The following is an 11654-nucleotide window of genomic DNA, read 5'->3' as shown; positions in this document are numbered from 1 at the left end:
CTGAATTTGAAACCCCACCCAATCTGGAGACAAGAGAGGGGGAAAAGTGGCCATGTTTATGTAGCGCTGGAAAACCCCTTTAAAATATGGCCATGTAGAATTATTTCACTATTTAGCTATCCAAGAAAGAAGTCAATCAATAGTATTTAATTAGTGAACAACTTACAGTTTCAGCAAATTACTATAGCTTCAAGTAACAACCTTGACATCAAGGACCTGTAATTAAAACCAAATGGACAGCAATGTTAATGATTGTGTTAGCAGGAGTGATACATGAGCGTGCAAGCAAGGAAACTCAGACCTAGCAATGCGCTGTCTTGGGAGATTAACTAGGGTTGTATAATTTGGCTTTGGATCCTAATGGTGTTAGATGTGCTATATATTCACTTTATACCTGCCTTTCATGCAAACTTTGTTGGATTCATAGCTTACATGTATTGGTGAATAATATTATTATTATTATTATTATTATTATTATTATTATTATTAATCTACTTGCTCCTGCTGGTTTAACCCATAGCTGCACCAGGACGTTATTTAACGTCCTCGTGCCGCTATGGGAGTTCAGAGGGGGGTCGCGCGGCGACCACCCTCTGAACTGCCGCGATCCCGGGTGCCGCGAGTAGCCCGGGCTCGCGGCTATTAGCGGGCACGGTCCGATCGCCGTGCCCGCTAATTAAGTACTTAGAAGCAGCTGTCAAAGTTGACAGCTGCTTCTAAATACTTGCGGTTACACATCCCTGGTGGTCTAGTGGGGGGATCGCCCCCCTGCGGCGCGATTGCGGGGGGGCGATCCCTGCATCCATACCGGGCCGGGGTCTGCTCCGTAATGGCGCTGATCCCGGCTCGGCATTCTATTGCTTTTGGCTGCAGCAGCCAAAAGTAATAGAACACCGATCTCATGGATTCATGCAGTATAACTATACTGCATGGATCTCTATGAGAGATCAGAGTGCATATACTAGAAGCCCCCCAGGGGGGCTTCTAGTATATGTCTAAAGTAAAAGAAAAAAGTATTTTTAATAACACAAAACCCCCTCCCCTAATAAAAGTCTGAATCACCCCCCTTTCCCCATTTTATAAATAAAAATAAATTAATTAATTAATAAACAAACATGTTTGCTATCGCCGCGTGCGTAATCGCCCGAACTATTAATTAATCACATTCCTGATCTCACACGGTAAACGGCGTCAGCACAAAAAAATCCCAAAGTGCAAAATTGCGCATTTTTGGTCGCATCAAATCCAGAATAATTGTAATAAAAAGCGATCAAAAAGTCATATATGCGCAATCAAGGTACCGATAGAAAGATCACATCATGGCGCAAAAAATGACACCTCACACAGACCCATAGACCAAAGGATAAAAGCGCTATAAGCCCGGGAATGGAGCGATTTTAAGGAACGTATATTGGTTAACAACGGTTTGAATTTTATACAGGCCATCAGATACAATATAAGTTATACATGTTACATATCGTTTTAATCGTAACGACTTGAGGAACATGCATAACAAGTCAGTTTTACCCCAGGGCGAATGGCGTAAAAACACATTTCCCCCAAATAAAAGAAATGCGTTTTTTTTTTTCAATTTCACCACACATATAATTTTTTTCTGGTTTCCCGGCACATTTTAGGCAAAAATTACATCTGCCTTAGCAAAGTACAATTAGTTGCGCAAAAAATAAGGGCTCATTTGGGTCTCTAGGTGGAAAAATGCAGGCGCTATGGCCTTATATACACGAGGAGGGAAAAACGAAAACGCAAAAATGAAAACTGGCTGTGTCCCCTAAGGGTTAAATAAACTCTCCAGGTTTTTTTTTTTTTTTTTTTTTGCTTGTATAATGCAGTATATTATTGCAGAATAATGTGGACGCTCTTGCGTATGTCTTGTGTATACCTGTTTAAGTTGATGCATCATGGATGCAATGCATTATACCTTACCAGGGGTTAGAACAGTGCATTAAGAGGAGATGCAGTGCATTATACTTCATTAAAGCAGAAGTCCAGAGACAACATTTTTTCAGAAACAGCAGGGCACAGAGGGAACATAGGAAACAATGTTAATTCACCTCTCTCTGTGCTTTTGCAGCGATGGACGGCAGCTCTGGACCCCCACCAGGCTCCGGGATATCCTGAGCTGTCGACCTGGCTGGTCCAGAGGCGCATGGCGGGCACAGGGAGAGGTAAGCAATCTTTGATTGTTGTTTTCTCCCCTTCCCCTGACGGCTGTTACCAGTTGGCTATGACTGGACTTTTCCTTTAAGGAGGCACAGTTAATTATTTATCTTTAAGGGATGAACAGTGCATTATATCTCTTTATGAGGGAGTGCAGTATATTATACCTGATTAAGGGGGGGGTGCAGTGCATAATACTTCATTTAGGGGGACGCAATGGTTTATACCTCATTACCCCCTTGACGAAAAATAACCTCCTGGGACGTCATGAAAAGCTGTGATACCCGCATCATAACATCCTGGCACATCATATTGCACAGGGGCTCTATGATGTACAGGAGCTGAGCTTGCTTCATAGAGCGTGAGAACTGAGGAGGCTTATAGCAACCAGGTTCTTACATTTAATGACGGGTCACGGCGATCATGTTGCCGCCTGCCTATAACCCCTAAAATGCCAAGCTCCTGTCACTCTCCGATGTTTTCCCTGTCTGCCAGAGATCTTATACTTATAAAATGTTGAGGTGTAACCTCACACTAGCGCGACACTCAATTATGCTGCTATTCGTCAAAGAAATGAACACCCGTCAGTTCATAGGGGGTTAAATATGGCAAAATAATGATATTGACAGTAAGCGCAATAATAAGCAATCCTAGGTATATTACCTAGGATTGCTTATTATTGCGCTTACTGTCAATATCATTATTTTGCCAGATCTTATACTTACCTCCATGCAGTCAGCTTGGTGATCTTCTAATAGAGTCTGCATCAGGTAGACTCTATGAGAAGAACGCAGATAACGATTATCAATTCTATGCAATGGCATAGCATTGACCAGTGTTAGCAATTTAATGATTGCATCCAATAGACCCCTAGGGGACATAAAAAATTTAAAACATATTTTAAATAAATGACACTTCAACCAGCCCTGTAGGTAGAGAAATATAAGCGCTATGGCTATTAGAAGGCTAGGAGGACTCGCTTCTCTGCTTTTGGCTAAGATCAAGTGTTGTATCTTTTTCCTATCAGTTTAATATCTGATATGTCCCCTATCTGGGGACCATATAATAAACGGATTTTTAGAACAGGGAGATGAAAACAGCTTGCTCTGTCCTCTCCAGACCTCGTATTACAGTGCTTCCAGGTTCAGTGCACTAAAAAAAGAAGGCCGGGAGAAAAAAAGGAAAACCCAAAAATGAAAACTGGCCTGGTCAATAAGGCCAAAATATGCTCCAGAGGCAAGGGGTCAAAGGGAGTAAAGTGAATTATATCTCATGATGGGACACAATGCCTTATACCTCATTAAGAGGGCACAGTGCATTATATCTCAGTAAGGGGCCTATTCCACGGAGTGATAATTGGCCGATTATCGCTCCGTGGAATGAAAACAACGATCAGCCGATGACAACGATCATCGGCTGATTATTGATATAGGTTTGAACCTATAATTGTCGGGCGCGGCTCACGCATTGCTACGTGTAATAGCGGTGCGCAGCTGGCGGCTGCCGATTTGCATTACCTATCCAAGCTGTAGGGCTCCTCTTGCGGTCTTCTTCTCCCCAGGTCCCACACGCTCTAGCTTCAGAGCGGCCTGTCTGAGCTGACAGGCCACTCAGCCAATCACTGGCCAGGGCTGCCTCAGGCAATGATTGGCTGAGCGGCCTGTCAGCTGAGACAGGCCGTGCTGAAGCTGGAGCGCGCAGACCCGGGGAGAAGACCGCAAGAGGACCCCTACAGCATGGATAGGTAATGTATACAGTTTAAGCAAGGGCTGCAAGGACATCGATAACGATGTCCATGCAGCACTTGTTAAACGATAATTGGGCCGTGGAGTAGGCCCAGTAAATGGGAGCCGAATAATAATTGTTAACGAGCGCCGATCTGCTGGATCGGCGCTCGTTTTTTAATTATTATCGGGCCCCCATCGGCCCGTGTAATACTACCCTAAGGGAGCACTCCATTGATTGCAGGGCAATCGCACCCCTGTTCTAAGGTTAGGGGACACTAAACTCAGATGGGAATTCTCCTTTAAGTAGATGCCCCAGTAGTAGAGTATTAAATACATGCTCCAGTCCCCTTCCCCTTCTTTCCCTGGATGCCCATAGTAGGATCATACTAAATAAAATACCAAAAATAGTAAAAATACTACTACGCTTCTCCTTGGCTCCAGTGCTCCAGCACTTAGGCCGAATATTTACCAACAACCTAGAAAGGTACAACTCTTACCGTGCTGGAGGCGCGCAGTAAAGTGACTTCATTGTATGCATCCCACAGCAAGAGACCTGTGCTGCTCTAGTGTGGGGAGTTAGTGGGGAGTTATTACATACGTAGTACAATACACAACTGAAATGCCACAGAATGTACACACAGGAGCAGGGAATTCTGTTTAGCGCCGGATTCCCACTCCTGTACAATAGTGAGTGGTGATGCATACATCCTTAGGGGTGGGAAATTTTGCACCTCTCAGAATCCTAATTTAACATTAAGTGCAGTGAAAAGGATGTGGCCAAAATGAGCAAACCCCACTCTTTCTATATACCTTATACTGTATAGCAACGGCAGGTACTCTGATATACATCTTTGCTAGCTCTCCAGAAATCATTCACACCTTACTAACTGCATGAATACACTGACTGATTTTAACACCACCCTGAAGATAACGTAACGGTTAAAAGAAATATCAACATAATTCTATATTTCTGGGTTAGGGCTAATTCAATTTCCCAGACAGCCCTGACCCCAGGCACTGATGATCCATTATAATACAGTACTAAAGCACAGCTAACACTTTCCTTTTATTGCCTGTGACCTCGAAATGAGGAAAACATTTTACAAAGAATTTCTAAAACCACATCTCTGCACTCTGCAAAATTGCTCTCAATCGCCTCACAACTTCCCACTTTCTGACCTTTTTTTTGGCTAAAATTGCTAGCAGATGACAGCGATTTATCATCGATATCATTGCATTGCAGCAATGAAACTATCGGTGTCAGGTCGCCACAGGATGTATTCTAGATGATACCTGGTCGGGTTTTTTTTTTCATATAAACCCTTAGCTTCTATACTAGAACCCCCAAATCACACTAGCACCAGGACAGTGGGCACCAAGCCAGTAGGTCAGGGCCTCAGCAGTGCACTGTCCCCTGACATACTACTGTATACGGCTGGGTTCACACTACGTATATTTCAGTCAGTATTGTGGTCCTCATATTGCAACCAAAACCAGGAGTGGATTAAAAACACAGAAAGGATCTGTTCACACAATGTTGAAATTGAGTGGATGGCCGCCATATAACAGTAAATAACGGCCATTATTTCAATATAACAGCCATTGTTTTAAAATAACAGCAAATATTTGCCATTAAATGGCGGCCATCCACTCAATTTAAACATTGTGTGAACAGATCCTTTCTGGGTTTTTAATCCACAACTGGTTTTGGTTGCAATATGAGGACCACAATACTGACTGAAATATACGTAGTGTTAACCCAGCCTAAGGCTGGGTTCACACTACGTATATTTCAGTCAGTATTGCAACCAAAACCAGGAGTGGATTTAAACCACAGAAAGGATCTGTTCACACAATGTTGAAATTGAGTGGATGGCCGCCATATAACAGTAAATAACAGCCATTATTTCAATATAACAGCCGTTGTTCTAAAATAACAGCAAATATTTGCCATTAAATGGCGGCCATCCACTCAATTTCAACATTGTGTGAACAGAGCCTTTCTGTGTTTTCAATCCACTCCTGGTTTTGGTTGCAATACTGACTGAAATATACGTAGTGTGAACATAGCCTAAAAGAAATCAGCACTGTGCAAGGACTCCTTACACTCAGTAAAGGATTTTCTTTGTCTGTTTATAGCATTCCCTGTGTGGAAGATTGCATTCTAACCACCTACATGCTGTGGTCACTACTTTCTGCAGTATCTAGAGCAGGGGTCTCAAACTCAATTTACCCGGGGGCCGCTGGAGGTAGAGTCTGGGTGAGGCTGGGCCGCATCAGGTTTTGCACAAGAAAAGATCTTACAAAAACATTCCAATGTCATCAAATGTTTTTATCTTTTCATCTGTTAAAACCACATATAGTTGCTGACTAGAGAAATGTAAGTATAATTATTCAGATTCAAATGCCTGTATTGACAGTTCCTTAACATTTAACTTTTTGAACATGAATGGAACACACACACACACACACACTGCCTGCCCCCCCACACACACACACTGCCTGACCCCCCCCCCCCCCACACACACACACACACACACACTGCCTGACCCCCAACCCACACACACACTGCCTGACCCCCACCACACACACACACACACACACTGGCTGACCCCCACCCCACACACACACTGGCTGACCCCCACCCCCCACACACACACACACACTGCCTGACCCCCAACCCACACACACATACACTGCCTGACCCCCAACCCACACACACATACACTGCCTGACCCTCACCACACACACACACTGCCTGACCCCCACCCCACACACACATACACTGCCTGACTCCCACCCCACATACACATACACTGCCTGACCCCCACCCCACACACACACACACTGCCTGACCCCCACCACACACACACACTGCCTGACCCCCACCACACACACACTGCCTGACCCCCACCCCACACACACATACACTGCCTGACCCCCACACACACACTGCCTGACCCCCACCCCACACACACATACACTGCCTGACCCCCACCCCACACACACACTGCCTGACCCCCACCACACACACACACACACGCTGCCTGACCCCCACCACACACACACACACTGCCTGACCCCCACCACACACACATACACTGCCTGACCCCCACCAAACACACACACTGCCTGACCCCCACACACACACACTGCCTGACCCCCACCCCACACAAACACACACTGCCTGACCCCCACCACACATACACACACTGCCTGACCCCCACCACACAAACACACACACACACTGCCTGACCCCCACCACACACACATACACTGCCTGACCCCCACCACACACACATACACTGCCTGACCCCCACCACACACACACACTGCCTGACCCCCACCAAACACACACACTGCCTGACCCCCACCCCTCACACTGCCTGACCCCCACCCGACACACACACATACACTGCCTGACCCCCACCCCACACACACATTGCCTGACCCCCACCCCACACACACACACTGCCTGACCCCCACCCCACACACACACTGCCTGACCCCCACCCCACACACACATACACTGCCTGACCCCCACACACACACACACTGCCTGACCCCCACCACACACACTGCCTGACCCCCACCCCTCACACTGCCTGACCCCCACCCCACACACACATACACTGCCTGACCCCCACCCCACACACACATTGCCTGACCCCCACCCCACACACACACACTGCCTGACCCCCACCCCACACACACACTGCCTGACCCCCACCCCACACACACATACACTGCTTGACCCCCACCACACACACACTGCCTGACCCCCACCACACACACACACACACACACTGCCTGACCCCCACCCAGCACACACACACACTGCCTGACCCCCACCACACATCTTTTGCATTAAAGGGGTACTCCAGGCTGGGGGCCCCCATCCCGAAGTACCCCTCCAAGGAACCAGCAGGCCAAGTGTCTATTCCCCTCCCCCCTGTCTCCTTTCCAGCCTCCCCCTTCTCCCCACTGGCCTCCCCCATTTCCCCTTCGGCATCCTACCTCTCCCCACCGGCCTCCACATCCCGGGCAGCTCCACGCTCCCTCCCTGCGCTGATTTGATTGGACAAGGACGTCCGGGAACTACGTCGGGTGGGTGGTGTGTGAGGCGGAGGGGCAGCCGCGGCGACCTGCGAGCCAAATGCGGCCATCAAAAGAGCCTCATCTGGTTTACAAGATGCCGGGGAAAAAAGATTCAGGGCGGCAGGCATTTTATCCGGGGCTGGGCCGCATTTACAGTAAAATTACCATTGAGGTGGGGGCCGCAAACTAGTGTCCCGAGGGCCGCAGTTGGCCCATGGGCCGCGAGTTTGAGACCCCTGATCTAGAGGTATCTGATATTGGTCACTGACAGCAAGTGTCAGCACCTGACATTGTAAAAAGTGTGCTAAACTAATGAGCCTCTCCATACTTACCCCCAGTGTCAGACTCCAGTTTCTTCCCCTCCAGAACCAGCAGTAAGGCTTAAAGGGGTTATCCAGCGCTACATGGCCACTTTTCCCCCTACTGTTGTTTCCAGTTCAGGTGCATTTTGCAATTAAGCTCCATTTTTTTCAATGGAATTTAGGGTCCATTTACACAGAAAGATTATTTGACAGATTATCTGCCAAAGATTTGAAGCCAAAGCCAGGACTGGATTTGAATAGAGGAGAAATCTCAGGCTTTCCTTTATGACCTGATCTCTGTTTATAGTCTGTTTCTGGCTTTGGCTTCAAAGCTTTGGCAGATAATCTGTCAGATAATCTTTCTGTGTAAATGGACCCTTATGCTACGTTTACACGACATGATTATCGGGCGAATTTTCGCGATAACGATTGAATTCGAACAATCATCGTACGTGTAAACGCGGCGAATGATCGAAAAATCGTTCATTTTGATCTTCTAACATGTTCATAAATTGTCGTTCGCCGATCGAAAAACGATTGCCGATCGTTCTGTGTAAACAGTCGTCGCGCGATAGTCCGGCCGCGCGCCGCCCACAGCCCCGCCAGCCCCCCCCCAAAGGGCTGCAAAGCAGCACTGATTGGCTGAAAAGGGGAGCCGGGAATTTCAAACGGGCTGCGGGCGGGCGGGCCGGGGGCGCACGATCGCAAAACGATTTTTCCGTACGATATATTGTACCGTCTAAACGCTGATCGTTATAAAAAAAAAAAATTGTTACTTCGAAATCGTTAATCGTGCGATCGGGCCAATTATTGCTCCGTGTAAACTTAGCATTAGTTTCAAAACCCCACCCCAACTGGAGACAACAGTAGTGGTAAAGTGGCCATGTTTTTGTAGCGCTGAATAACCCCTTTAACTACCGGGCCCTGTTGCAGCTGGCCAGTCCAGTAATGGACCAGGCCCCCTAAACCAGCAACACTGGTATGGTATGATGGTATCAGTCACTGTGTGATGGGAAGGTGTGGCAATAATATTTGTTTCTTAAATGGTGTAACTGGTATTATTGCTGTATTAGCTCTGCCTCCTACAGGGGTCGGGACCTTATCAGACAGAGCTGATAATGATGCAAAAGAAATGAGCACTGCATAGACAGGGCAGCAGGGGTAGCTTTCTGATGCTGAAGTGCTGCTTGACCTCTAAAAGCTGCCCTGCTTGAGGGTGCCTTCACACACACTGGATCCGCAGATTTCCGTTCATCCCAATAAGAATACATACTCGCAATGGGATTTACATCCTTCTGCGATGTAAATTAACCCCCTGCCTGATGGAGCATACATTACCTGCTCTGCTCTCTGGTTTGACTCGGGGATTCCTGGCTGGACGTCCCGCCCAGCCGCTGCGAGTTTGTATTCTCATTGGGATGAACTGGCACTGGATGAACTCAACCAGATAATTCCTTAAAGGGGTGCTCCGGCGGGGGGGGGCACTTTTTTGGGGGGACCGGGGAGGAGGTGGCTGAAATAAAAGACGTCCACTTACCTCCCCGGTTCCAGCGGCTACTTCCAGGTGTCTGACGCGGGCCCGAGACGTGACGTCTCAGGTCCGCTCAGCCACTCAGTGAAGGAGGCGGGATCCGTTTGAAGTCCACTCGGATCCCGCCTCCTCCACTGAGTGGCTGAGCGGCCCTGAGACGTAGCGTCACGGGCGGCGTCAGACACCCAGAAGCGGCCGGGAACCGGGTACCGGAGTGCCGTGATGCGGGACCCGCCGCTGGAACCGGGGAGGTAAGTGGACGTCTCTTATTTCAGCCACCTCCTCCCCGGTTCCCAAAAAAAAGTCCCCCCCCCCCGCCGAAGAACCCCTTTAAGGGTGCCTTCACACACACCTAACAATTAATTCCACACATGTCATTACATTTTCTGTCTCTTTCCCTTGATTATGCTGCTTTCTACTGGACACAGAAAGTGCCCTATGGGGATGGGGGGTGCAAGTAACTTCCAGAGACGAGGGGAGACAGGAGCATACTGTGGGTGCTGCAGGCATTGCAACCACACCCACACATAATGTACGATAATTGCCTGATGATACAGCAATATCGGTAACATCAGACAGCTATTGATAACTGCCTGCAACATGCTCCGCCCCCTCTCATCCATGCAAGTATTATCACGGAATTAACAGAGAAGTGGAATGCTGAAAAACAGAAAAGGCAGGACCTTTCCTGCTCGCTGGCTATCCGCTTTAATTAAAAAAAAGCTTGTGGGTGTGGTCAGTGACCTATATAGACGGGGGGGGGGGGGTGTGCTAATTGTGAGCACTGTTATCTATACAATATATTGGTCACCTGTCACTATACTCCTATGTGCAATAGAAAGTAAAATGAGATGGCACTCACCACCTTTCAGTATTCCATTAAAAACCTTCATTGTGAACACCGTCGGGTGGCTAAGACGCCAACACCCTTCCAATCAGTGTGACAGCTGTTTCGTGCATGACCCGCACTTCTCCAGGAGTGCACATGGTTCATATGACTTTCACGTGAGAGAGAGAGAGCACCCCTGTTCATGGAATACAATCAGAAAAGTCCTCTGACTTAACCACGCCGACCGAAGATTTTTCCGGAGTGCCAACTGCTGTGTCTTTTTGTATTGACTAATACTTTTGTCTACAGCACTGCTGGGAAATTATCTGTACAGAACACAAAACTACAAGGTTTCAGGATTACTTCAAAATATAGATAGTAAGGCTCCCGTCACACGGAGCACAACTGGCGTAATTCAGCAGCGGAATACTCCGTCACCAAATCCCGCCAGCCTCCCTGTCATAATGATAGTCTATGGGAGGCTTGCGCACCTTCTCTCTGGACATGTCCATTCTTCAGCGCGGTGAGAGGAGGCGCCAGCTTTACTCCGTGTGAACGGAGCATAAAATGAAAAAGAAAAAAAGGAAAAAAATAAAACTCTTAAAAATATGTTTAAAGGGATCGTCCAGCTAAAAAAATTTTCTTTCAAATCAACTGGTTTCAGAAAGTTATATAGATCATACTTATCAGCTGCTGCATGTCCTGCAGGAAATGTTTTCTTTTCAGTCTGACACATTGCTCTCTAATGACATCTCTGGCCCAGACAGGATCTGTCCAGAGCAGCAGCAAATCCCCATAGAAAACCTCTCCTGCTCTGGATAGTTCTTGTCTTGGACAGAGATATCAGCAAAGAGCACCATGTCAGACTGAAAACATTTCCTGCAGGACATACAGCAGCTGATAAGTCTAAGAAGACTTGAGATTTTCAAATAGAAGTAAATTACAAATCTATATAACTTTCTGAAATGTGTTGATTTGAAAGAAAAATA

At 47.2% G+C, this 11654-nt stretch overlaps 1 non-coding gene across 1 annotated transcript; it reads left to right on the top strand.

The window, feature by feature from the left end:
* The first annotated feature begins 3153 nt into the window (after nucleotides 1-3153).
* LOC138790159 (U2 spliceosomal RNA) lies at nucleotides 3154-3336 on the top strand. The gene has a single exon (XR_011362864.1). It is a non-coding gene; the product is annotated as a U2 spliceosomal RNA (small nuclear RNA).
* The last annotated feature ends 8318 nt before the right edge of the window (nucleotides 3337-11654 follow it).

The sequence above is a fragment of the Dendropsophus ebraccatus genome, chromosome 4 (genome assembly GCF_027789765.1).
Source record: "Dendropsophus ebraccatus isolate aDenEbr1 chromosome 4, aDenEbr1.pat, whole genome shotgun sequence".
In the NCBI taxonomy this organism is placed as follows: domain Eukaryota; kingdom Metazoa; phylum Chordata; class Amphibia; order Anura; family Hylidae; genus Dendropsophus; species Dendropsophus ebraccatus.
The sequence above is the reverse complement of the archived record's forward strand: the minus strand, read 5'-3'. Positions and strand labels throughout refer to the sequence as shown.